Source organism: Ambystoma mexicanum, chromosome 3q, assembly GCF_040938575.1.
Source record: "Ambystoma mexicanum isolate Mex_15411 chromosome 3q, UKY_AmexF1_1, whole genome shotgun sequence".
NCBI lineage: Eukaryota > Metazoa > Chordata > Amphibia > Caudata > Ambystomatidae > Ambystoma > Ambystoma mexicanum.
This window is the reverse complement of record NC_090926.1, coordinates 1,234,390,722-1,234,418,718: the sequence shown is the minus strand read 5'-3', so window position 1 is coordinate 1,234,418,718 and position 27,997 is coordinate 1,234,390,722. Positions and strand designations below refer to the sequence as shown.

Here is a 27,997-nt window from a genome sequence, read left to right as displayed (position 1 = left end):
TAAAACCATCAAGGACCACATTGACACCCTTGCTCCGGCCCTTGCCGATTTTTGCAACCACTCCTTTGCCTTAGGATCCTTCCCCTCCCCTCTGAAGCATTCCCTTGTGCATCCTCTTCTCAAGAAACCCACACCCGATCCTTCTTGTCCTGCTATCGCCCAATTTCCATTACTCCCTTTCTGGGCAAACTCCTGGAAAAGCTGGCCATCCCTCAGCTTAACCTTCATTCCGATTTTGTTGGCTGTCTCAATGACCAGCAGTCTGGTTTCAGAGCTGCCAGAAGCACGGAAACTGCTCTCCTGAACATCCGTGAAGATCTGCTCTCCAACCTTGACTCTAACATTCCCTCTGTCCACATCCTACTCGATATTTCTTCTGCCTTCGACACGGTCAACCATACCATCCTACTCAACCGTCTCTATGATAACCTGGGTATCACTGATCAGGCTCTGGCCTGGCTGACCTCTTTCCTCTCTGATCGACCCTCCCAGGTCCAACTTGGGTCCTTCCTATCATCTTTCTTCTTCTCTACCTGTGGTGTTCCCCAAGGGTCTAACCTCTAGCCCTGGCTTTTCAACCAATACCTGGCAACTCTCACCCATTGCATTGGCATTTTCTGCTCAAATTTCCAGTGCTATGCTGATGACACTCAACTCATTTTCAGGCTTCCCTCGGCCACCTCCTCTCCCTCTCTCATCTCTGATTGCCTAACTGGCAGGATGCCAGGTGTGGGTCTTGTGTTCAGTGGTGTGCGTTGGGGAGGCAGGACGCCAGGTATGGGTCTTGTGTTCAGAGGTATGTGTTGGGGAGGCAGGATGCCAGGTGTGGGTCTTGTGTTCAGTGGTATGTGTTGGGGAGGCAGGATGCCAGGTGTGGGCCTTGTGTTCAGTGGTGTGCGTTGGGGAGGCAGGGAAGCAGGTATCGATCTTGTGTTCAGAGGTATGCGTTGGGGAGGCAGGATGCCAGGTGTGGGTCTTGTGTTCAGTGGTATGTGTTGGGGAGGCAGGATGCCAGGTGTGGGCCTTGTGTTCAGTGGTATGTGTTGGGGAGGCAGGATGCCAGGTGTGGGTCTTGTGTTCAGTGGTGTGCGTTGGGGAGGCAGGACGCCAGGTATGGGTCTTGTGTTCAGAGGTATGTGTTGGGGAGGCAGGATGCCAGGTGTGGGTCTTGTGTTCAGTGGTATGTGTTGGGGAGGCAGGATGCCAGGTGTGGGTCTTGTGTTCAGTGGTGTGCGTTGGGGAGGCAGGGAAGCAGGTACGGATCTTGTGTTCAGAGGTATGTGTTGGGGAGGCAGGATGCCAGGTGTGGGTCTTGTGTTCAGAGATGTGTGTTGGGGAGGCAGGACAGCAGGTATGAGTCTTGCGTTCAGGGGTATGTGTTTGTCCCCTATGTGGGTCGGAATAGGTTGCCACCACTATCTTCGGTGACCTATGGTGGGTGTGTGTGTGTGTGTGTGTGTGTGTCTGTGTGTGGTCTGTGTGTCTGTGTCTGTCTCTATACAAATACACACTGTTCAACCCACGTCTACCAAATTTTGCAAGGATTCCTCTTTTGTTGGAGCAAGATCGTAGTCTGTTTCAATGCAACAAAAAAAAAAGGGCTTATTTGTGTATGTTTGTCCGGTTATATAAATCCACACGGTTGACCCTACTGTTACCAAATTTTGCATGGATTCCTCATTTGTCTGGGGCAAGATTGTAGTCTATGTTTGAATGCAAAAAATGCACTCCGTAGACACCCTCATTTATTGATGCTCACATCTATGCACTACAGAAGGTACTAGAATGAGGCAAAATTTGGAAAAGTGTCTGAAGCAAAATGTTTGAAATGTTGGTTATTGCTTTAACATTTATTACTACTGTATACAGTTTGAAACTGTTTATTAAAGCATTTTTAAAGTGAAAAAAAAACCTGAATTTCGCGCCACGAAATATGGGAAATGGCAAGGTTACAGTTTACTTCAGTTCATTCACGAGAAGAGAGTACAATCAATCAATCTTTCGTGGACATTTTCTCAAATGTGCTGAAGCCATTAAGTGACTGAAACCTGCCGCTCAAAAAAGAACATCACGTGGAAAAGCTACATCTGATGCAAAGTGAAAATCAATATCAAGAGCTTCTGAAACACAACAACAAACAGCAGCACGACTTGCCGACCAGAGGACAAGAGCAACTTTCTCCAGGGCAAATGAGATGCCAGAGCAAACTGAAGCAAGACTTGCAGACTTGAGGACAAGAGCAATATTCTCCAGGGCACATGAGACACCACTCAATCAGGACACGGGCAACGCCGGATACCCCATGTAGTCCTAGAATATATGGGAGGAGTGTTTGATTGTCTGGAGGGTGCATTCTTAAGGAAATATCACCACCTTGTGGCCATTTGCAACATTATCACTTGATACCCGTTCATCTTTGCCCTTTCCGGACTAAATAATCTGGGAGTCAATGAGGCAGTTCTTAACTGGTTTAAGTCTTTCCTGTCTAATAGACAGCAAGCGGTTTATATTCCACCTTCCAAGTCAGAGGTTTCTCTAAAGTATGGGGTCCTGCAGGATTGTGCACTATCGCATGTATTGTTTCATATTTATATCACTCCATTGGTCTACCGATTCGATCTTTCGAGATTAAAGTAATGAACTCTGCTGGAGATAAGTGGCTTATCTTCAGCTTAAACCCTCTATGTTGTCCGACCGATTCAGCAGCTTATACAGACTCGTCAAATGCAAAAGAATTCACCCCTCTGCAGGTGCTCCAAGTTCAAAGATTGAATTAGACCAGCCTATCATTTAAGCTCACTGAGGGATCTATTCAATAAACATACAGATTGCACATGGGAACCAGCCCTACCTTTAAGCATTACTCTCGTATTGGCTACTTCTGTTTACAAATCAACTGAATCCCACTAGATATAATAGTTTTGTTAGTATTCATGCGTTATTTGCCTTTAAAAAGCCAGGTTCGTCAAAACTGATGGCCATGTAGTTGGCACTTTTTTCTTTACGTTGCTTGTAATTTCAAGCATTTATTGCAGAAGTTGAGGTATAGATTTCAGGATGTCACTTTACTTAAAAGGACATCTTACTTGGTTGACAAAAATATCTCAAGGGACTACAATGAGAGTAGGAGAAGGATCCCCCTTTTGTGTCCATCAAAATTTCGACAGGTGGCCATGCCCACAGTTTCTGGTCTTAGTCCCGCCCCCTTTTCATATGCTTTGATATAAACTTAATACACATTTGATATAAAAAAAGATATCAAAGATATCAATTTTATATAACATGTATATTTTTATATAAAGTGAGATGTTTTTGATACTGTTTGCGATGATTTGATATAAGTGAATATACATTTTATATAATAATCTATATAAAGATGAGAGCAGCGGGTGGCTGTGTTGCCCGGCCGAGAGTTGAGGGCGAAGTGAGCTCTGAAGACAGGGACTGTGAACCTAGGGTTTTGGAGAGTGACGCTGTGATGTCGCAGAGGGGTTCCGCCCCAATCTGGTATGAAGCGGAGAATGGTATCAAGTAATTTTGCTATATCTTTAATAAAAAAATGTATATACAAATGTATATAAAAATGTATATGCAAATTATGAAAAATCTTTTTTTGATATAGAAATTTGCATTCAGCAAGTGCTGGCAGAGTGCAGATTTGCAGCACTACTATCTCTGTGAAGGCTGTGCCGTTGAGCGAATTTGCAGCGTTTTTCCCTTCTCTCCGGCCTGATTGGCTGTTGTGGAGGAAGCTCCGCCTCCCAATCCAGGAACTGCTTAAGAAGGGCGAGCGCACGCATTCGGCGAGTGCTGGCAGAGTGCAGATTTGCAGCACTACTATCTCTGTGAAGGCTGTGCCGTTGAGCGAATTTGCAGCGTTTTTCCCTTCTCTCCGGCCTGATTGGCTGTTGTGGAGGAAGCTCCGCCTCCCAATCCAGGAACTGCTTAAGAAGGGCGAGCGCACGCATTCGGCGAGTGCTGGCAGAGTGCAGATTTGCAGATAAGCAGTGAGCAGAAGAGGAGGGCCCATTATCATCTTACTGGACCTTGATGAACCAATACTGACTCAGGTATGCAACTGTGAAAGCCCCACCTGTCGAATCTTCACCTGCTGCGTGTACCGCAATGTGCTTTTTCTAAACCTGGTTTGCTGCTTCTTACGTTGATTTCTGCAACCCGTACATTTCATGAACGTGTGGAGGCAGGTCTGTTATGGACTCCGCAGTGCGGCTAATCTTATGTGGAAATGAGGCCAAAGGCCCATCCACAGCTCATGCGCCAAAAAAAGCTTCCGTTGCAACAAAAAAAAGGGAACAAATTATAAAGAAGTAGGGGCAAGTGGGGGCCAGCCTTCCATCCTAGGTTTTCTTGGCAGCGTGGACTTGGCTGGGGGGGGGGGGTACCCGCTGTTGCATATGAAAACAGGCACATTGTTGTCAAGAGTCCCATTATTACTATTACTTCTTCGGGCAACTCTTGACGTTGATTACAATGGTATCCTTCTGAATCATTGTATAGACATTTACGGATTGCATTCCGTCCTGTGAATTCCAGTGGTGAAAACATCATTGCTACAAATTTATCTGCATAACCCGATCCTGCAAAATGTGCTTCCCTTTCGGAAACCTCTTCTGGTGACAGCGAATGAGAGGAGCTGGTTTTGCAATATAGTAATATCACTGCTACTAACACGGCAAAAACAACGCAAGAAATGCTAACAAAGATGAACTGGATTGCATGGGAACTGGAGGCGCCATTTCTCCTTTGTACCAATCTGGTCACCGAACAAAAGGAGTTCAAGAATATATTTGTTAACGTTTTGTACATTGTACTAGCAAATTGTCAAAGGGACGAGATGACTGAGTAGTGTGAAGCCTCGGCTTGAATGAGGGTGTAATCAGCCCTCAGTTACCACAATATGTGCTGGACCAAAGTAGGAATTTGCCAAATCACAGGGTGTGCCCACAGGAGGAGTTGTGTGTACACAAGCTGACCATCAGATGGCAGCGGAAATTCAGGACAAGGTTAGCATTGTGGCACCTATGGAAGAACATGGTGTCAAAGCTCTGTGTACTGAATTATCTTTGCTTAATAGACCTCTCACGTTGCGATCTGAACCGAGGGAGAAAAGACTGGAGCGATCCAGAGTGGCTCGACCTGCTTCCCGTGTCCGAGAGGCAGGAAAACTACACTTAGGAACTCAACACTAAATCTAGAACCCCAAGAGCCCCACCTTCTTCAAGGTCCTATTACACCCTCACTAACAAGCTGAGTGATGGTAGTGTTAGGAAAGTCCTACTTCATGGTCCGTTGGACAAATGGTTGGAGCCTCGAAACTCAGCTAATATGGTAGCCACCAGGGTCAATCTTGATAAAAACACAGAGTTTGTGAACTTGGCTAAGCTCTGATGTGGTGAGCACCAATCCTGTTAAACTATGATGGGGAGTGTTGCTGCTGGTGGATGTGGAAGAGGGGCGCAGCGGAATGCCGGAAGTGGTGCAAAGTGTAACTCAATTTTATGAAGTGGGACATGCACTTCAACCACAGGAGAAGGCACATTGTCCCCCCCGTAGCTTTGACACATGACCACTGGCTCCATACAAATCCCCAAAAAGGGATTGTCATCTTCTCATTTAGATCCCGCTCGGTATGTGGATGCCAAATTTATTAATAAGGTAGAGAACAATCCAATGGCGTTGAGCCCCTTTTTCAACCGCTCCTGGTCATTGGATGCATAGCATTTCTTTCCTGAGCTGTGTAACATTATCTCAAAGGACATTGATGGTCTGGAATTACCCAAAAGCTGCAGTGCCACGAACTGGATCGTGGCTTCTTTTGTTTCACCCACGGTGGTGGAACGTATATGTAAACATCCAGAGTCTTTGGGTTTTGAATTTTCTGTTTTCCGGCCCTCGGGCCCTGTGGAGAAGGGTGATACAGGCCCTAGGATTCTGACACCTCATCCCAGGGCTATTACAAGGAGTTTGGCCATGGATCAGAGGCTGAGCGTGTAGCGGCATCTTGGTTGAAGGTGCACAGATCGTCCCAATGACACAAACACATTAATCTTGAAAATTCCTTTCGCATAATCTCATGGAATATCCATGGGCATCGCTCCTTCTTGTACAATGCTACAGCGCTGGACAAAATGAAGAATTTGCATTTTCTTTCCTCCAGGAAACATGGTTGACTGCCCCCTTTGACCTTGATGACTACGTGTTACTTTTCCCCCTTTCACCAATGCCTATAGCAGGCCGTCCCAAGGATGGTCTTTGTATTGGGGCGAGTGTTGCCCTTGATTTGAAGGAAATTTTAAATATTAAGACCCACAACAATTTATTGTGCAACGAATTGGTCAACCCTCCATTTGGCAGCGGTCCTCCTTTGGTTGTCGCCCTATATGACCCCCAGGTGCTTATCTCACTTCTTGTTTGTGTGATATACTGTCTGATATTCTTAGACCATGGACCCTGCAGCACCCGAAGTGTGGGATTATTGTGACGGGTGATTTCAATGTAGATTGCCTGGCCTCCACACTCCCTGCCAAGGGGACTGCCAGGACACAACTTGATGCAAGAGGTAAAGTAGGGTGTGAAGCTCTGCCAGAGTTTGACTTGCAACCTGTGACGATCAAGATAGAAGATGTGTTCTACACCTGGTCTAATGGCACTTAGAATAGTTGTATAGACTTCATCTTTGTGAACCCGATAGTTAAACATTATTTTCCTCTGCTCTCCTTATTTTCTATTGGCGTAGGTGATCATGCCATTCTTGAATTGGAGTTGCATCCTGCAAAGCAAAAACCCATTCATAACCCCACAGTAAACATTCAGGGTAATTACACATGCACTCACCTCCTTGAATACACCTGGGAGGGACACGTTGAGTGAATGTGAGCGGAAGCTGGAAAATATGGTCAATCCTGATGGCCTGCATTCCTGTAAGTACACACATAGATGGTTTACATGTGATTTTATCGAAACCAAAATAACGAAGGGAAAAAATAACAAATACAAAATAACTAATGACAGAATAATGAAATGCATGTATGCCAATATACATGGGCAAAAATCAACAAACACGAATCATTACAAATGGTTGCCAGTTAGCTAGAATAAAGAACCCAAAACGGAAGCAGATTAATTAACACGGAAGATCAATGTCATAAACCGTTGACAGGCTAAGGTAACAGCAATATCAAGTAGTTGAGGAAACAGAAAAGGAAAAGGCTTGTCGTTTATTTACGGAATAAATACGCAAGAAAAAGGTGAGTAAATGTGAAAACCAGAAAACGGTTTAAAGTTAGTGAAAACGCGAAAAATGAAGGATAAAAGTAATTATACTTTCTAACTATTTACATGTTTTTTTAACACACTTATTATTATAGAAAATATAATGGAATTCACAATGTTGCAAAAAGGAAATAGACAGTTAATATTGCAAGGATATGTGCTTGGTAAAGACAAAGGAAAAGGTAATGAAATGTACTCGAGACGTTGCCCATACTTTACTCACGGCTGTCGTGGTAGGGCCATAACAAAAGGAAATGTTTTAATTCAAGAGGGAGAGCATAATCACATTCCGGATGGCTCTAATGTGGAAATTAAAAGAAACCTGGCAATATAAAAGAAAGAGCGGCAGGAGATGATGAACAAGCAAGTGGGTCTATCGTTAGAGAAGTGTGTCAAAGTGTGCCATTTCACGTTGCGGGGCAAATGCCGAATACTCTTAAACTACTTCAAAGGAGAATTACCAGTAATAGACAGAAAAAAGCAAATCTACCATCAAATCCACAGTCATACAATGAAATAGAAATACCTATAGAATTGCAGTTTACAGACAAAAATGAGGCATTTATGCAATATGTTGATAAAAATAAAGATGGGAGATTAATCGGAACATTGCAAGGTATGAATTTAAAAAAAAATTCAAACCATTAGCAAGCTGATGGTACTTTCAAAGTGTGCACAAGGCTATTTAGTCAGTTTTATTCGATACATGTATATATCATGAACAATCTATTTCCCTTAGTACGTATATAGTTTATGCCATCTAAAAATTATGATTCGTACATGGAATTTTATAAATATATTAGTATTACAATTTCTCCAATCCAACCAGCAGCAATAATAATGGATTTTGAATTCACACAAATAAACATTTTGAGGGAAACCTTTAAAAATACAAAGTTTCAGGGTTGTTTTTTCTGTTATACACAAGCAATACGGAGAAATGTTCAAGCAAATGGTCTACAGGCACACTATGCAGAGGACACAGAGTTCCAATTCAATATAAAACTGATGTTATCACAAGCATTTGTACCAGAACAGAACGTAGAAGAGTATTATGAAAAATGAATTCAGATAGACTTTTTAAAAAAAGAATGAAGAATTATCTGAACCGTTGCTGGATTATTTTGATACCAATTGGATTGCAGTACTATCAAGAAGTGTCAAGCGAAGAAACCCACGGTTTCATAAAAGTATTTGGAATTGCTATCTGGCCAGTATACAAGAGACACCACAAACAAACAATTCCATGGAAGGCTCGCACAACGGCCCACGGCACAAATTCAGCACAATAAATCCCATGCTATGGAGTTTCATAAAACAATTGAGAAACAAACAATCTTTCACAAAGTTACAGATTGCACAGGCAGTATTGGGAGAACTTCACAGAAAAAAGTACAGAGATTCAACAAGTAGATTGAAAGAATGCATACTTGACTTTGTAATTAAGAAATTGGTTCTAATTTTTCAGAGTGTTGCCTTTAACTTACTAACACAATAATAAGCCAAAAATATAACTTCGATCAAAAGCAAAGAATACCATACACCAAGAAAAAGCCCAAATATCAAAATATAAATGACTTACCAATGTAGACTTCAGGGCTGAACAAATCCATTGTAAATAGTTAATCGATGCCAATCCAAATCCCAAGAAAAGTCCATTAAAACAAAAAAAGCCAGGAACCAAAGAAACCAGAAAATCCAGAATGTCCAAGAGAAATAAATTAATTGAACTCCCCCCACAAAACAGTAAAATTCCAGGAAAGTCCAGCAGCACAACCAAACGGATCCAAAAAATGAAGGCAATACAGTGATAAATCCAATCCGAAGCAGAGCCCGATCGCAAAACAAAACTATCCAAAGTCAAGGAGAGAAGCTAAAAATCCATATGCATCCAAAAAAGGAAAAAACATTAAAACTCCAGGAAAGTCATGCAGCACCTCTGATCGCACCCAAAGAACAGACAAGAATGGCGGATAACATCTGCTTACGTCACAAAGAAAAAAAACATATACACAAGCGACACCAAATGGACAAATATAAAATTACAGCTTGAGTTTATATTTCATGAAGTTACAGTATATAATTATTTAAAGACAATGCATAATTCGAAATATGTTATTAATATAATATCGAATTAGTTCTTTTTACATTAGTTATTGAAGAAATTCGATAAATATTATTCGTTCAGTATTTTTTCTTTCGATATAATCACTGCATACCCCGAGGGTTACATGCGATTTTACCAAAACCAAAATAACGAAGGCAAAAAATAACGAATACAAAATAACTAATGAAAAAATTACAAAATAAATGGATGCCAATGTAAAGGTGCAAAATTGTGTTATATTTACTTTCGATATAATCACTGCATACCCATAGATGTGGCCCTTTGAATAAAGAGGGGCACTTATTTGATGTGGGTGTTGCTAAGAAAAAAAAGGAGTTGAATGCGGCCTTACGGCCTAAGATCAAGAGAAACCATATGATGAATGAGCCTACTAAGAGGGTGAATTGTGGTAAATTGAAAACCCAGTAGAGGCTTTGGCTTTGCAGTTCGCTCCAGCAAAGACTGTGCTGCTTGGAAGTTTGTAAACCGGCTCATTATGACGGGGCGATTCCAGATGATACGCATGCTAAGTGCAGGGTTGACAGCGATCAAAATATTGTACGTTCCTATTATAGCATTGGTAAATTATCTAGAAACGCTATTTTGGAATCAAGAAGAGCCTCCTGTGGAGATAAAATACAAATCAAAGACTGGGTCCTTGGTTTGGCAACAATTTAAAGAGGTTGACATGGTCAAGATGGTAATGAAGGTAAAATCGTCCAGAGCAGTTGGCCCGGATGGTTTATGCAATGTCATGGTCAAGAGTGACCCGTGTCTAAGGGCTCAGTTACTGCATTTGCTTTTTCTCCACATTTGCGAGACTGGCATATTGCCTTTGTCTTGGCATCAGTCAATTTTGATTCCTGTCCATAAAAAGGGGCATCGGCAGATGATGGACAATTATAGACTGCTGGCAATGCTAGATCGTAGTTCAGATATTTTCTCGGGCCTGCTCTTGGACCTCTTAACAACCGGGGCCGATGAAAATGGCCTTTTAAAGATGACCCAGACGGGCTTCCAGAAAAAATGCAGCCGATCGCATTTCATTTGGATGTTGTAGACCCTGATATCCGATACATGATCCTCTCAAGAGTCTGCCTTATACTTATGCCTTGTAGAACACTCCTCTTCTTTTGATAGTGTCAAGTTATCGGAAAAGTTGAATTGGTGGGGTATCGATTCTTACATTCATAATTTATTTTTAGTTATTATACCCCGACACCTATGTCAGGGTTCATCTATCCCATCTATCCCAATCGGGAGACTCCTATGCCACTAACCGGGGCCTACAGCAGGGGTGTGTCCTTGCCCCCATGTTATACAATCTATATGTTTAGGATTTGGTTTCCTCATTGAAAAAAGTAAATAGTTTCCCCCTTGATTTGGTAACAAGGACATGTATTCCTTGGTATACGTGTATGATACCGTGATCCTGGATCGCACTGCAATAGGCCTCCAACGATTGTTGGATGCGCTTTGCCAATATGCTACGGCGAATGGCTTGCGGATTAACATTAACAAAACCAAGTCATGATCATTGGGAGAAGAGCACGTGGCCATCCGGTGTTTACCTGGAGACTTGGGGACCTTCAGTTGGAGTGGGTTAGTTAGCATAGGTATTCGAGTATGTACGTCAGAAACACCAAGACTCTAACTCATTTGGCAGAAAGGTACCTATCAAGGCGTGGAAGAAATGGTTGACCATCAGGAGAGTTATTGATACTCATGGGTGGGGTTGGGGGTGTGGATTGAGGCTAAGGGCCCGGGCTAGAGAGGTTCCATAATTCCAGCCATTCTTTACGCACTGGAAATATATCCGGAAAGGGCAGTGTCATGGTTGACAAAAATAGAGGCGAAAATATTGCGTTCCCTTTTTGGGCCTACCGGGGGCAGTGCCCATTGAGGTAATTAGATTAGAAATGGGCCTCCAATCATTAACATCACTATGGCAGGTGTTGGTATGTCGATTTTGGGCAAGCACTAGATATGGAGGCACAGGTGGCTCCTCCCTTATGGGTCAAACGTTAGAACATGCACGGAAGTGTTCACATAGTGTCTAGTTCAAGGACACGGAGTGTGCTGTTGTAAAACATCTTGATGAGATTGGCTTGAGTGAACTCCCTAAGTCAACTGTGGATTTTCATCTTTCCGGATATGTGGAGAAAACCAGACAGTATGATCGAATACAATCCCTCGCTCATCTGGCCGCTAGCCGGAAATATGTAAGTTATTCTCATGCGGTGATTTTACAGAACATCTGCGCAAGTATCTGGTCAACTTCCGATATCCATCATTTACACGCTTTGTTTTATATTGAAGGCATGAGGTCCTTCCAGTTCTGGTAAATACGGGTGCTTGGAGGAGAATCCCAGAGGGGAGCGACTATGTAGGTTATGTAAAACCCATATGGAAACATCCTGACACATTCTTACACAGTGCCTGTCATTGCGCGAACTGTATTGGAGGTCAAATGTTAACTTCAGTGACTACCAATCGGATCAGTGCTGGAGTATGACCTATGGTGCTGACTCGATGGTGGTTACTGCTGCGGATTAGCTTAATTGTCACTGTTTTCCCTTCTCTTGTATTTATTGGAAGTCACGGGAGGATAGCTCAGCGGCAATGTGCTCGCCTTGGAAGCAAGACGACACGGAGCAACACAGGTTCGATCCCCGGGTCCACGCTTAGAAACCTATGGGTATTAAGCGGATTATAAATAACCTATCATATAATATTGTTTAATTTGGAAAAATAGGGCATTGATTCGTCATTTACTTTTAATTTAGATGTATTGATTGATCTATGTTTTATTAACTTAATTGTTGCAAAATGGGATATGTAGTTTTATTTTATAGTGTGAAAGGTTGTTTAAACCATATGCACTTAAATACAACTTACAAAAAGATATAGACATTTATAAAAATATGTTTTTCTTATTATAACATTTTGATATAACATTTTGATATAAAGGTACCCCACAAAATATTTATAGCAATGTTATATATGGACATAAAGTCTATCTAGTATAGATGACTTCACGATTTTAAAATCTCAAAGATACAGGCTAGAGGGTGAGTATAGATGGATATAGCTTTGATACAGAGTGTAAATAGAGATTGCGCTGGTAGCCGGGTAAAGGTTTGTAACCATGACCATAAACACTTGTATTCATCTGACCAACTAAAGGTTTTGGATTTGAGATTAAAAGACGATATTTTACTGTGTTTGCTTTCTATGGCTGGAGAGTTTTAGAATAAAAACCCTGGCTCTCATTGTGGACATGCCCAACACCCATAGTTTAAGAGAATTATACATATACGCTGTAAATGTATACTTACCATGCGTTATTTCATTTAACCCCAAGCCGCCTGCCCCAAACGTGTTACTGTGTCAAAATGTCATGAGAAACATTTACATGTACGCATACACAATTATCTCTCGGCAAACACACAAAGGATGTTCCCATCAGGAATTGTTCTAATGACTAAATCTTAAGTAAATGTGCATCATACGGTGCAACATGGAAATTAATACCATAATTTGAGTTAAAAAAATGTCAGAGATCTAAAATCATACATAAACAAGCATGAGTAATGGACAGGGATGTCTGGGGTCATAGTAAGTACCATCAGGTCGCTGCTACATTTTGTAGCTATATAACTGAAATTGGTTTTGTACTCTTGATCCTCTAGGAATAACAAGGCTCATTACTTAGTATTAGACCAGCAGGGGTGATATTTCCTTTAATATACTTTTGCAAAAAGTGGCCATGAGGGTCTGTCCTAAAGGTTTTTTTCTTATGCTTTAGCAGCTCGGAACTCGAAGAAGAGCTCAAGGCTGCTTGATTAGTGCCAGCTGGGTCTAAGAGTGAAGGTCCTCTCTAAGGGTAGCATTATCGGCCATCATACATCTACATAGGGTGAAATAGTGGCAGGAGTTATAAGCTTGGTCTAAACCTAGTGAGAATGGTTTAATGTGGTGCGTGGTAGAAGAGTGTGCAAAATGTGTGGGACTCTCGGACTCCAATAAAGTAATAGTATATTCCCAAATTAAATGAAAAGGGTATTCCTGAATGGTATTGCTCAATTATCTCTCAGCAACAGTCTGCACAAAATGCACCCAGTTTTATGTGAACATACTTGTAAAGGTTTTGAGTTCTGAACTTAGTTTGCAGCCTAGCACGATAATTGAGCCCTTACAATTCCCCGCATGTTTGGCTTTTCATTATTAAAGTGCAGAAGGAACATGCCATGTGGGGCCTGCTGCTACCGCGCATTTTGTAGCCGACCGGATCGTTGTGCAAGATCTGATAATCCAAACTATTGTGAATAAAATCTGCATAAAAATTGTTGTCTTAAATGTTAATAAAAATGTGTTGTTTATAACACCTAGTTGTGTCTTTATGTTCAGTGGTTATGGGGCAAACATGACCGGGCATGAAGTTCTTGGAAATATATTAAGGCAAAGGGACGTTGACCGGTATGGAAGGATGTTAAGAGTTTGTAGCATCAAATGTGAAAATAAAAAAGCCAGCATCTGGAAAAACAGGTCTTAACACATGATTAAAAACATAGAAACTGTTTCTTTAGCCCGTATCGGATTGCTTGTCCTCACCACATCCTAGCATTACACCTCTGAATAATGCAAAGGGTGTTATTATACATAATAAATAGCAACACATAGGAAAGAGCCAGACCATTCTATGAGGTCAATGCAGAGAGAAAATGCTTTAATGCAAAGAAAAAATAAACATTCCGATTCAAGCAACCAACTCTGAGACACTCAGCTAGGTCGGGTTCATCGCCTGTGTGACCTAGATGATTTAAAGGTAGCGACGGCAGGGGCGCTGTGAAATGGTCAGGGGGTTGAAACCTGCAAGACAATGCTTCACACTTAAAGACTGTCGTGGCCTCTGTCACAGCCTGTAGCGCCGGCTGGGTGCTCAATACGACTAGATATAGCGCTCCATGATTGAGCCTGGGTGGCAGCGCTGTCCCAAATGTATAACCCCTAGTGACAACATAGCAGCGCAATCCGTGGCGGTTCCTTGGGCCCGCATCCATAAGCTGAGACATTCCCCAGACACTGATTACTGAGGCACATTGTGGAATCAGAAAAGCCACCTGTTCCCATTGCCAAATCTGAAGACCAAATATGCCACATTGGAGCCACCAATCCATCGGCCATTAGTTATGCAGCAAAAACATGCTCCCCCATCCTCGGTCCTCTAGAACACCTGGGGCGTGTTGCATCAGCTGCACAATTGGCCATAAATCCATAGGGTGACGCTTGTCGGTTGGCACGGGTCATTTTTTCAGAATCTGCCTGCTGCAACATCCAGATGTTGGAAGACATCCCTGCTCTAAATAGAAAGAATATGGAATCCGAATAGGCCATCTTTTACACAGAAACAGTCCTCCATTAATACAGAACACATCAATAAACACCTCAAGCCCGGCGTATCATCCTGGGGCTTGCGACCCTTAATAAAATACAGCGTTATGAGCAAATTAATCTTGGGTATGGCGTTTGCACAACATGTATGATCTTTGGCAAATACTGACTTCACATTGCACACATTTGAATACAATCTGATTATTTCACACACTAAAATTATTTTAACAACTTTATCGGTGTTGTGACACTAAAACACTGCATTGTGTGCGTGCAAATATGCGGCATCACAAAAAGCCAATTTTATTCCTGGCCTTTCAACAATGTGACTTGCACCAGCGCAGTCAGGGTTTATTTGGTAGAAGGATTTTGGCTTTTTTTTTCTTAAGCAGAATGTTTGGGATGGCTATAATGCTGGGGTTAGGCCATACAAAGACATTTTAAAATAAATTGAATATTAACTAGAAATGCATTCTTTTTCAGAATATAAAAATGTTTGCACAGACAGAGACTCTGTGAAATTCCACACTCCCCTTTCCTAAAACGTAATTACTGTTATACTGGGTTGCTGACTTTGCTGTCTTGACCTCATACTTTCCAAACTTTAATACTGAAGTGATTGATGCTACCAGTACCTCTGCATTATCCTTGCTGACATGCAACGCCACCGAACATAGGCTAGCGCCTTTGAGCGCCTCCTCGCCCCAGAAACTGTACATTTCAAAACACGTCATTAAAAGCACACAGGTGTTTAGTTTAAAAATGCACAGCCCACTACCTTTCAGCACATTCTAGTCACTATGAAACATATTTAATCAGCCTGTCACAGAAAGGGCCTGAATATCAATATATACAGCATCACACGCCCTTAGCTGCATGCTTGAATAAAACTACACAGATTGTACATTTTTTGAAAAATTCATCTTAAAATATCCCTGTTCTCACATTTATTATGTTGTTGGAACCAGCTAGAATAAACACCAATCCCAGTTTCCAATCAACAGCTATGCAGGGGTTCTCCAAGGGCCACATTCAAATCCAGCCAAATAACCAGGTTGCCTGCAGAGTTACAATTGGCTCTTCCAAGTTATTCAGTGGCACCGCAGGGGCTCATCAGTGCTACACTGACAGAATGCCTAAAACCAGGCAAAAGGGCTAACCCTGCTGGATTCATGCTCCCCTTTTTAAGGTTTTTATGGGATAAATGCATGTAACCTCCCACAACCCCCCCATTGCCGTTCCCTTATCAACAATGCACATAATTCAATTTCTGCTTACTGGGGTTTCTAACCAATCTAATTTTAGCTGTTTCCTGGGTCCAGAGACACTGTACATTATCAACAAAGCACAGAAGTCTATTTTGTGCATAATCGGTAAGAGTTAGCGAGTAACACCATAGAGTATGAATAGTTAGCTTCCTGTTTCCTTATAGCAATATCTAAAATTAGGCTCAGCCTGCAGCTGTTTCCTGTGCCATCGTTCCATTATAAGTTAAAAATAGCTGTGCTGCATACAGGTGGGTTTAGTTGCTAAACAAATGTATGTGTGTATTTTCCTGGGGTGTGTTTACACAGCTGTCACAGAACATCCTGTATTCTGGCGCTCTTAATATAAAGATCTGTCTGTGCTTTTTACTGCCCTCGGCGAAAATGTAGGAGTCTTGGTGTGAGTATATCAGAAATATCATTGTGTATTAATCATCTGTTGTTGAGCAGTACAAAACCCCCTTCAACAGCAGTGCTGTTTCACAGCTGCTCAGCTCTGTCATTCCTCTTTCACATTGTTTACTGGGTTACAGAGCGGCAGAGGGACACAAGCAACTGCGCAAGAGGTGCTGTAGACTCAAAAAGACAATAGTTTGACTTTTGTATGGGCTCTGGGAAGCACAGTTTACTTATAACGTAAACTGTTTTTCATTACTTAAAAGAAACACGCCTTGTCAAAAGCAATAGTTTGAACTCTTGTACAGGTTCTGCGATGCACACTTGACTTATAAAGTGAATTCACGTGGGGCTTCCACACCAGTCTCTATTTATACTCTGCATCAAAGCTATATCCATCTATACTCACTTTCTAGACTGTGTCCTTGATATTTTAAAATCATGACATCATCTATACTATATAGACTTTATGTCCAGTTCATATAACATTGAGTGAGTTTATTAGATTAAATTAATAACATTGAGCCACTAATCAAAATTGATATTAAAATGAAACATTTGTAGGCTACTGTGACTGTAACTTACCCCCTGACAACATGCAAAGTACTGTGAAGAGGAAGAGGTATCTTCGATTGAGGAAGATTACCTGTGAAAGAAACCTTTATGGTACTGGGACGAAGAAGAGGAAGCCTAGAGGCTTTGAAGGTCAAGCATGTCCCAGTGATTGGTTTGATTGGAGTCAGGTAAACCAATCAAAGGAGATGCACCTGAGAACCCTTAACAGGGTACATGTGTATAAAGGTCCAAGATACAGCACAGAATGGAGAGTACAAGGAGCAGCATGAAGGCCCATCCAGTCTGAGAGTGTCCCAGCGAGAACGGAGTATTAAATTGCTGGAGATCTGCATGGGAAAGCAGGCGGTGTGTATGTGGCGAATGAGCTGTGTCTCCAGGGAGACGGAAAAAATTATCAAAGTGAGCCGCATGAGCGGGCGGTCCCTTTCCTAGTGGCCAGAGACTGCTCATTACCCTGGCTGGGAGCATCAGCCCAGTGTTGTCCAAGGTGGAAGAGCCCTGCCTTCGTTGAAGAATGACGAGAACGTGAGGCGTCAAGACGCTACAGCCGGTGAGTTTCAAAAGTGTGAAAGAAACCCATTGCGTGTCTAATTTGCAGTGATACAGAGTAGCCGAGTGATCGCATACAGTGTACTCTTAAAGACAGGGGAATACAGAAGTTAACGAAACGCCCAACCGGTAATTGACAAATAAGTGAAACACAGTAGCGCAATAGAACTCCGTAGGCTGCTGAATGGAAAGGGAAGAAGCTTCCTAGGGAAGTTGGTGAAGTGGGAGCAAAAGTATGAAAGAGTATAAAGAACATTAAAGAAACCAGAACTAAGCGTGAAGATCCTAAATTATTAGAGGGGGCCAGAGAAGTGCCCGGAAACTCATTTGTGAACGCGTGGCTAGGAGGGAGTGGCAGGTATTCCTCAGACCTGGTCCACATCTTCCAGCTGTGTGGCCTGTCGAGTCAATGCGGCCCACTAACTTATGGGGCATGCCCAACAGCAGGCACCCTGCGTTCCCCTCTCACGGGGGTGAGGCACGGTGTAGATCAGGAGCAGCCCAGGTGGTGGCTCGCTGATCTCATGGCAGCTCAAAGCAGCATTCCCGGGCCTGCGGTGGTGAACGAGGTGCAGCGCTCCACCAGGTAAAGGGGCACCACAGATAGTTGAAGCACGGGCAATGGCTGTGAAGAAAGGCGTGGCACTCCTCCTGGCATTGGAGCACCATGAATCGGGTAGGATCCACCAGGTATTGTTTTTGAGTGGAGTGCCAGATTGACCCTTCATTCTGAGCCATGCCAGCCCCAGGTATACCAGCGCCCTGTGTGTGATTTTTGGGTGCCCCCCCTCCCCGTCTGTCAGTCACTGTCATGTGAGAGACTCACTACTAGAAAGTCATTGACTGACACTTTACCTCGGGGCGCTGCAGATAAAGGGCGCCACCAGCTCAATTTGGGAGGGTCAAACTTTCCCTAACTGACCTAACGTCGCTCCGCTCACGCTGCTTCAAATGGCTTACTGGCAGTGCGGCTTCAACCGCTGGGGGATCCTTCCATCTTTTTTCCTTTTCTTCTCGCAGCAGGGGGTTACACATTGATCTCCTCCAAAGCCTCCCTCGCCCTTCTCTCGCCACCTACATCCACTTGCAGACCTTTACCTCATCCAAAAGAAGCCTTGATCACCCTTCTCTCATCCCCTACGGCCAATCATCTGCTCTTTACCTACTCCACCGCCCCCATCACCCTTCTCTCATCCCCTACGTCCAATCATCTGCTCTTTGCCTCCTCCAACGCCCCCATCACCCTTCTCTCATCCCCTACGTCCAATCATCTTCTCTTTACCTCCTCCAACGCCCCCATCACCTTTCTCTCATCCCCTACCTTCAATATTCTGGTCTTTACCACTTTCAACGCCGCCCTCGCCCTTCTCTCTCCACCTATCTCTACTCTCGTGGTCTTTCCCTGCTCCAGTGACTCCCCTTTTCTCTACACTTTCCCCCACTCTTCGTCCCGCTCCCTCCACGCTGTCACCTTGTCTTCAAGCTCCCTGACCTCTTGCTTAACCGCAGCGCCATGTTATACCTCTGTCCCACCAGCAATGGTGTCTCTGCTGCAGAGGTGATAGGCACCTGTGAACTGCTAATGACTTTGCGGTGGAAGTGGGCGAGGGCCACGTGTCCCACAGCTGACATGGTTTGGGGTGTGCCTCTCTCCGGTTCCCGGTGCTCCCCTGGTAGACTTCCAAATGCGGCCAGGCGACTGATCCTCACTGGTGCTGCTCTGCCTCCTGTACCAAAGCCTGGAGGCGCCATCATTATCTTGGCCCAGGAACCGTGGTCACGCGGGGGAACCCCCAGCAGGGGGGGCTAAGGGGGCTATAGCCCCTGATCTTTTGGTTGTAGCCCCGGATAGAATCTCAGGAGCTACAGCCAAAAGACTAGCTAGTCCCCAGTCCCAACAGTTCCGACATCAGCATAGCCCTGGGTCTTTTCCAGACCTAGCAACTCCCCTGACCCCCAGGGTGGCTGAACTCTATCCTTTACTAAGGCTCTCGGCAGCCTTCATTGGGAGGTCGGAAGATGGCCCCAGGGCATCCCTGGCATTCATCCCATGTCACTGGCATCACTCAGCGGGTAGCGTTCCCCTGGCCCCCAACCTAGGTCCTCACTTGCCCCACTGCTGCACCTCTTCCAAGGGACTCCATCACATAAGATACATAACATAACACAACTACTGCTAAGGGCATAAGACTGCTCAACGTTCCAACCTAATGTTCAAGCAGTTCAGGGTTTGTACAATGGGAAGACAACAGAGCGCCTTGAGGGCTGTGCCATTGCCTCCCAGGGTTCACGCATCACAACAGGTGCGTGGAACACACATTCACGCGCTATAGACGGGTAACAACTGGTCAATGTTACCCAACTCAATGGTGCCCATTTTAACGACCTCAGAAGGATGAAAGGCTGAGTGAACCTAGGCCACTGAGCCACAGCCCTAGCTTGGATATGATCACCGTTTGTGCTTTGTTAAAGAGTAATTGCAGGTGATGATCAAGTCAGGGCTTTAAGTGGGCCCGAGCTCCCAGCAGTCTCTGAAAAATCTTCTTGAGGCAGAGTTTGTGGGGGCTCCCTAAAGTCCCCTGCGAGCCCCAGCCACCGAGTCGGCTTAGAAGACAAGGCCTTTTTTTTATATAGCCTGAAGCTCTCGCTCATGCGTGCGGGAGCTTCATGCTTTATAAAAACATTCTTTGGCTTCTTAAGTGGTGCTGACCCTTGCCACCCATCCTATTAACTAGAATATGGAGTAACCAACCGTGGGTGATCACTACATCTCTTAGTTAAAGGGATGCCTGGCGATGGTCGGTTCCACCACTAGGAGATGCAGCGATCATCACAGGGTGATCACTACATCTCTTAGTTAAAGGGATGCATGGCGAGGGTCGGTGCCGCCACTAGGAGATGCAGCAATCATCCCAGGGTGATCGCTGCATCCGTTAGCTAAAAGGATGCCGGGCGAGGATCACCACCACCATTAAGGAACAAAAGGTGTTTTGCTGCAACCCCTGCCAGGCTTCCCATTAACTAACAGAGCAACACCTTTTCTTTCTTAATGGTGGTGCCAACCCTCGCCGCCAGGCATCCTTACCTAAGAAATGCAGCGGTGATCATCACCATTGCACCCAGGGTGCAAGGGTGATGATCGCTGCAAAGGGAGATCTGGCAGGGGATAGGTGGCACTTACCTAAGCCATCGTCCGACGTTAGGGCGCACGTCACTTTTGAGGCCCCAATCACAGAGAGAACCCCTATTTTAAGTGCCACTTAAAGCACTGGATCAAGTATTTGCTGATGTCCATGTATGTCGAAATTCACTGGTTTTGTGCTTTCAGGCCAGCACTTTAAGTAGGCCGGGGCTAGCCACGGCCAACGTGCTCCCGAGCCTGCGCCCCTCCCCAACTAGCCTCAGTCACACCGACTCCCCAGGCAGCCTGTATAACTGACTCCTCAGGCAGCTTGTGTAACTGAAGCGCTGCACGGCCACACAGCTTCCTACAGGTTTAGTACAAAAGAGAAAAAGGCATTGCCTTTTCTTTTTTTCTAACCTGAAGTACTGACACCCCTTCTTTTTTTGTAACCCGAAGTACTGGCACCTCTAGACAGCCCGTGTAACCGTAGCTTCAGCTACACCAGCTGCCTGAAGAATCTTTGCTCAGAAACGGGAGCAAGGCCCAGCTCTCCTATTGTTTCCGAGTAAAGAGCCATCACGTTGGGCGAGCCCATTAACCGCGTGGTTAATGGGCTGTCACGCTGGGTATTGACTCTTTACTCAGAAACAATAGGTGGGCCGGATCCTCCAGCAACCCCCCCCCCCTCCTGTTTCTGAGTAACGATTCATCGGCGGCAGACAGACAGAACTTTCACCCAAGGGGCAGCTCCTTGAATAAAAGGGCTGCCTGATGCGCGTGAGAGCGGGGGGGGGGGGGCACTAGTGTATCACCATTGGGCGCCCAGCCCCTCCTTATATGGGCTGTGGGCACCAAATGTAATAATGTCAGTGTGCCCCAGTTTTTCTGCTTACACCAGCCCCCACTTCACCCCTCTTAGGCAAGACCACGCCCCAACGAGCGCGCAGCCCCAACGTAGTATCCCACGTAAAGCTCTGTTTCAGGATATGGATGCGTGGGCCTCGCTGAACGTGGGACTCTTCGAATGGAAGCGTCCATATTCAGGTAATCCCAAACCGACCTCCATTTTCCCAGCGTTGCAAGACGAGGTAGGTGGCATTCTCCGACCTGGCCGCCATCTCCAAGAAAACCTGTGAAGCACAAGTGCACATCTAAAAGGTGAAAGGTTAACGCTTCACACTGGTCTGACGCAGGGATCAAACATTAACAGCAGACATGTTAATAGAAACCGCCTGCGGATTCCCAGAAGAAACCCCAGGAGACGTGATGCTGTCAATAAGACCGCCATTCTGCAGCCGTGCAGCCGGGGCTCGCTCCACCACCCACGACCCCACGGGTGACGTCACAGGCCTGGCTTTGACGTTGGTTTGTACAAGAAAGAACTCATTTTGATTAGATTGGCCCCCGGTAGACAGGGATCAGGGAGTCTCTGCACTGGGGGTCCCAGGGCTCCGGCACAGGGAGTGACGTCGTTTAGCCAGGCCGCAGTGTTACACACACACACACTGACGTCCCAGGAGGTCGAGGGCTCTGGCCTCAGACTCCAGGCCTGGAGTTTCTCAGCGTGCTGTCTGAGAAACATCGTTCCCTGCCAAGGGGTACACACACCACTTCCAGGTCTAATCCACTGCTGAGGGCAGACCTCACCATCACCAAACAACCACTGACCCTCATAGGTCCTCACCGCAATTATATAATTGTTTTTTTATAACGCGCTTAATACCGAAGAGGTGTCTAATCTCATCACCTCTATCGCAATCTCATCACCACTCAACCACTGAGCCCCATACATCCTCACAACAGTCACCACTAATCTCCATCCCTACTCCACAGAACTGCCACCTCATCACCACAGCTACCCACCCCCATAATCCCCCACCACAAACACCACTCAACATCCACCACACACAGCATTGCCTCCTCATCACCACATGACCACCGGCCTCCATAATCTCTCATCATATTCATCAGTCATCTGCATACCCCCACACCATCATAACCTCATCACCACCCAACCACTGACATCCATAAATCCTCACCACAATCACAACTTATCTCCATCCCTCCTCCACAGAATTGCCACCTCATCACCACAGCTACTGACCCCCATAATCCCTCACCACCAACACCACTCAACATCCACCACACACAGCATTGCCTCCTCATCACCACATGACCACCGGCCCCCATAATCTCTCACCACTCATCTCCATACCCCCACACCATCATAACCTCATCACCACCCAACCACTGACATCCATAAATCCTCACCACAATCACCACTCATCTCCATCCCTCCTCCACAGAATTGCCACCTCATCACCACAGCTACTGACCCCCATAATCCCTCACCACCAACACCACTCAACATCCACCACACACAGCATTGCCTCCTTATCACCACATGACCACCGGCCCCAAAAATCTCTCATCATAATCACCACTCATCTCCATACCCCCACACCATCGTAACCTCATCACCACCCAACCACTGACATCCATAAATCCTCACCTCTATCACCACTTATCTCCATGCCTCCACCACAGAATTGCCACCTCATCACTACAGCTACTGACCCCCATAATCCCTCACCACAAACACCACTCAACATCCATCACACACAGCATTGCCTTCTCATCACCACATGACCACCGGCCCCCATAATCTCTCATCATAATCACCACTCATCTCCATACCCCCACACCATCGTAACCTCATCACCACCCAACCACTGACCTCCATAAATCCTCACCGCAATCACCACCTATCTCCATCCCTCCTCCACAGAATTGCCACCTCATCACCACATCCCATAATCTCTCAGCACAAACATCACTCAACATCCACCACACATAGCATTGCCTCCTCATCACCACATGACCACCGGCCCCCATAATCTCTCATCATAATCACCACTCATCTCCATACCTACACACCAACGTAACCTCATCCCCACCCAACCACTGACCTCCATAAATCCTCACCACAATCACGACTTATCTCCATCCATCCTCCACAGAATCGCCACCTCTTCACCACCGCTACTGACCCCCATAATCCCTCACTACAAACACCACTCAACATCCACCACACAGAGCATTGCCTCCTCATCACCACATGACCAGCGGCCCCCATATTCTCTCATCATAATCACCACTCATCTCCATACCCCCACACCATCATAACCTCATCACCACCCAACCACTGACACTCATAAATCCTCACCACAATCACACTCGTCTGAATCACCCCTCACCCCTTGACACCGTCACGGCTAATGACTAGCCATTACCCATCACCACTATGCACCTCGACACCATCAACCCACACTACCAATCCCCTTTATCGCCAGCAACACACCACACCACACCATTATAGCTCCTCACCACCCTAACCCTGCCCCATCATCTTTCATGGGCGTCCCTAGCGGCGGGTCCAAAGGACTTGTGCTGCTCACTATTTGGTCCCATGCCCCACCTTGTGCCCCTTATTTGCCTATGCAAGGCATGATCGCTGCAGTGCTCTGCGCAACATGCTTGCTCTCTGGTGCAAATGGGTGCCAATAAGAGCCCAGGTTTGCTGCAGCAGTGAGTGTCTTCCAGCCAATGATTGAAACCCACACGGATGGGTTGTATGGTATGGTAGTTTATTTGTAAAGCGCCTATACACAAGGCACGTATTTCAAGGCGCTCAAGGAGGGAGGGAACAAGGGGCGAGAAACAACAGTCATTCAGAGCCCTTGAGTTTCTGAACGATGCCAGTCTGCCCAGGCAGAGTAAGTGCATATAATATAATTAACAGTGGGGCTAACAGCAAATAGGTCTGACAACGATTCTGCAGTTTTTCCAAGCGCATAGAGACGTCACCATGCAGGAGGGGAGAAAGGGAGGATAGATAGAAGATCTTCAAGGCATGGTACGTTCAGATTGTGCAAGCACACAGAGAGTACAGGGGAGGGCAAATGCAGGAGGTGGGGGGGGGGGGGGATCCAGATGCGCCCAGTTAGTCAGAAACTGGATAAGTGCTGAGAGATCCCATAGGCTGAATAGTGTGGGCTCACTTTGCTTCTCTTACCAGATCCCTACCTAAGTAATGAATCACAGCCAACTTATGTTTATGGAAAAGTTGTAGGCCGTAGGCATTTTATTTTCTTACAGAAAATACAAAACAACAAAAATCAATACACTGCCATATGCTTTTGGGCACCTTGTGTCCCGTCTCGAAGTTGCCCAAGGCTCCTCCCGAGTCCTTGTTACCCTTGGGCCTTCGTTCCTGGGCACATGCCGCCACACCCGAGCAGGTGTTATTCGCGCCCGTTCAGCCCCCCCCCAAAAGCACCCTACCTACAACCCCGTTCCTGGAGTGCCCTAAAAAATGTTGTAGGAAAAAAGCCCCCATCCCCTTGCTTGATAGGTGTACCCCATCCTGGTGAAACATGTCCGGATTGTTCCGGTGTAGTCCATGTTTTATGAAGTGTAACCCTGTGCTATTGCAGTACTTTTCTACTGATTTATTTAGTTTCTTTCTGGCTCTTTCGATTGCGTGCCTCCTCTGTGCCCCGTACCAGACCCTTCTTTGTATTATTTCTGACATGAAAATCTCAGTTTTCCACCAACTGTGGGCTATGCTATGCAGCAACTCACAAATGTTCCTCTGTAATTTCCCCCTATTTGTGCTCACCAGGTCGTTCCCTCCGAGGTCTATAACCAGGTACTCGGGGGGGGGGGGGTCCCTGAACAGCCTGTCGTGAATGTCCTCCCAGTGCATCCCCGGGAGGCCCCACCCAGATGTGATTGTGTTTTTGAAATGTGGTCCTTGCTTCACTTCCTCCAGCCACCTGCCTGCCGGGTCATGAAAGAGTGCCCCACTATCCATGCCGACCTGTGGGGTCCAGCCCCTATGGAAATGGGGGAGATAAGCGTTTATATCAGTTCCACCCTTATGTATTTTTTAAAACATTGCGACTTCCACCCCCAATCCTTTTCATTCCCTTTTCTCCCAGGCCCCCCCGCCCATGCAGAGGTTGCCGCCCCTATCCTGAATGAGTGTGTTCCAAACTCAGCTGGATCCCATCCTGCTTTGGCCACCGCCTGTTTTAATACCGCCTGAAACTGTTACCTGCTGAGTGCACTGCCGTCCCTATGTATTAGTAGCTGCCCGTCGACCTCTGGTCGGAGATTCAGGAATTCTTGGGTGATGCATCTGGGACAACGGTCCTTCTCTCTGATGCAATGGAGGTCTATTGCTCTCCCCTTCCCCGTTTGGTCTGTTTTAGATTTCTTTAACATTATAAATATCCCCTTGTTTCCCATATTAATACCCCTCCTTGCCAGGCCGTCTCCTGCCACCGTATTACTGGCCACCAGCTCCCCTACCCTGAAAGCCCCGTAATATGCCGGCGCGAATGCTGCCCTGAACAGCGTGGTTTCGTACGTGCTGCTGCATGTATCTCGAAACACTTTTAACAGGATTATTAACTTCCCAAAGTTCCCCGGCCTTCTGCTATCTGGTTTCTTCCTCTCTAATTTAGCCCATCCTCTCATAGCATATTTTATTCTAGCGCTGTCGGTTGGATCCAGTATGCCCGCCACTTTTGTGGTATATGCCACCGCCGCTAGCTGTGCTGCCGCCCAGCTTTTCTTTCTCCCTTTGGCAAATGCCCCTTCCAGAAATGCACACATTTTTTCGGTTGAAATTTTTTCCACTTCTTGCACACCTGTTTCCACCAACACATCTTTTATATGCCTTTCATACTGCTTAGCCGTTTTGTACGTTAGGGCGTTCCTGGTCAGTTTGTCAATGACCCGTTCCGTTCTCCGTGTTTTCTCCCACTTCGACCTTGTAGCCAACCGTTCTTTCCTTTCCAGTCGAACTTCCGATGCTTATTCTTGGAAACGTTATTTTCCTGCCACACACGTGGCCATATTTTTCCTTTTCTATTCCAGCCTTATGGCTCACCTTTTCATTATTTCCGCTGCTTATTCGTGGAACTCATGCCTTTTCCGGTAAGGGCGTTATTATCCTGCAATACACGTGGCCATATTTTTCCTTTTCTATTCCAGCCTTATGGCTCACCTTTTCATTATTTCCGCTGCTTATTCGTGGAACTCATGCCTTTTCTTGTAAGGGCGTTATTATCCTGCAATACACGTGGCCATATTTTTCCTTTTCTATTCCAGCCTTATGGCTCACCTTTTCATTATTTCCGCTGCATATTCGTGGAACTCATGCCTTTTCTGGTAAGGGCGTTATTATCCTGCAATACACGTGGCCATATTTTTCCTTTTCTATTCCAGCCTTATGGCTCACCTTTTCATTATTTCCGCTGCTTATTCGTGGAACCCATGCCTTTTCCGGTATGGGGGTTATTTTCCTGCCATACCCGTGGCCATGTTTTTCCTTTTCTATTCCAGCCTTATGGCTAACCTTTTCATTATTTCCGGTGCTTATTCGTGGAACCCATGCCTTCCCTGGTGTGGCCGTTCTCTGCCCTACGGTTGCCAACTATTGCCCCCGAGCCATCTTTTCCTCGTGGTTGATATGCGACTGCCATATAACTGCTCTTATTGACCACTTTGAAATTCCCCCTTTTCTGCCCTTCTGCTTATGCTCCATGCTCCCAGCTATGTTTTCCAGATATCTCTCGTGCCACCCCCTTGAGCCGTTGGTGGTATGTTACTTTGCTACTCTGCCGTCCTCTCTGTGTCCCCTATTGACTGCCCCAAAGGTTCTGTTCCCCTGACCTTAAGCGATTCCTTGTCATTATTATCGTCTCCCCTGTTGTTGTACCCGTCTTTGCGTATTCCTTTCATGCATCCCCCCCAATGCGTTGTATACCTTCAAGACCCCTTGTTGCCAAGTTAACAATGTCACTCCATCCTCTGGGTATTTTTGTAACACTGTCGGTGCCACTTGCGGGCTGTGTCCTGGAAATGGACCTGCCCCTGCACTCTTGCCTGCCCCCTTCTATGCCAGAGCCCTTCCCACTCTCCTTACCTATTACTCCTTACCATTTTACCCATGCTTCCAAGGAGTCCCACTCTTCCACCTTACTGCTCTTTACCTTGGTTTGTGGAATTGGACCTGCCCCTGCACTCTTGTCTATCCCTTCTATACCAGAGCCCTTCTCTCTCTCCTTACCTAGTAACCCTTCCCATTTTTCCCATGCTTCCAAAGGGTCCCTCTCTTCCTCCTCGCTGCTCTCTCCTTCGATTGTGGAAACCCCTTCCTCCCTGTATTTATTCGGCTTTCTCCTCTCCTGTCCCTGGTTCTGGGCGACTTACCCATACCAG

The 27,997-nt window shown here is 45.6% G+C and overlaps 1 protein-coding gene and 1 long non-coding RNA gene across 2 annotated transcripts in view; one reads left to right on the top strand and one right to left on the bottom strand.

The window, feature by feature from the left end:
* RGL3 (ral guanine nucleotide dissociation stimulator like 3) overlaps window positions 1-27,997 on the top strand; it is a 577,979-nt gene that overhangs the window by 58,141 nt on the left and 491,841 nt on the right. The gene's annotated exons all lie outside the window — the stretch shown is intronic.
* Window positions 1-27,997, bottom strand: part of LOC138447807 (uncharacterized) — a 172,046-nt gene that overhangs the window by 39,401 nt on the left and 104,648 nt on the right. Inside the window, exon 2 of the long non-coding RNA XR_011259955.1 lies at window positions 6,856-6,939. This is a non-coding gene — a long non-coding RNA (uncharacterized lncRNA). The remainder of the gene's footprint in view (window positions 1-6,855; window positions 6,940-27,997) is intronic.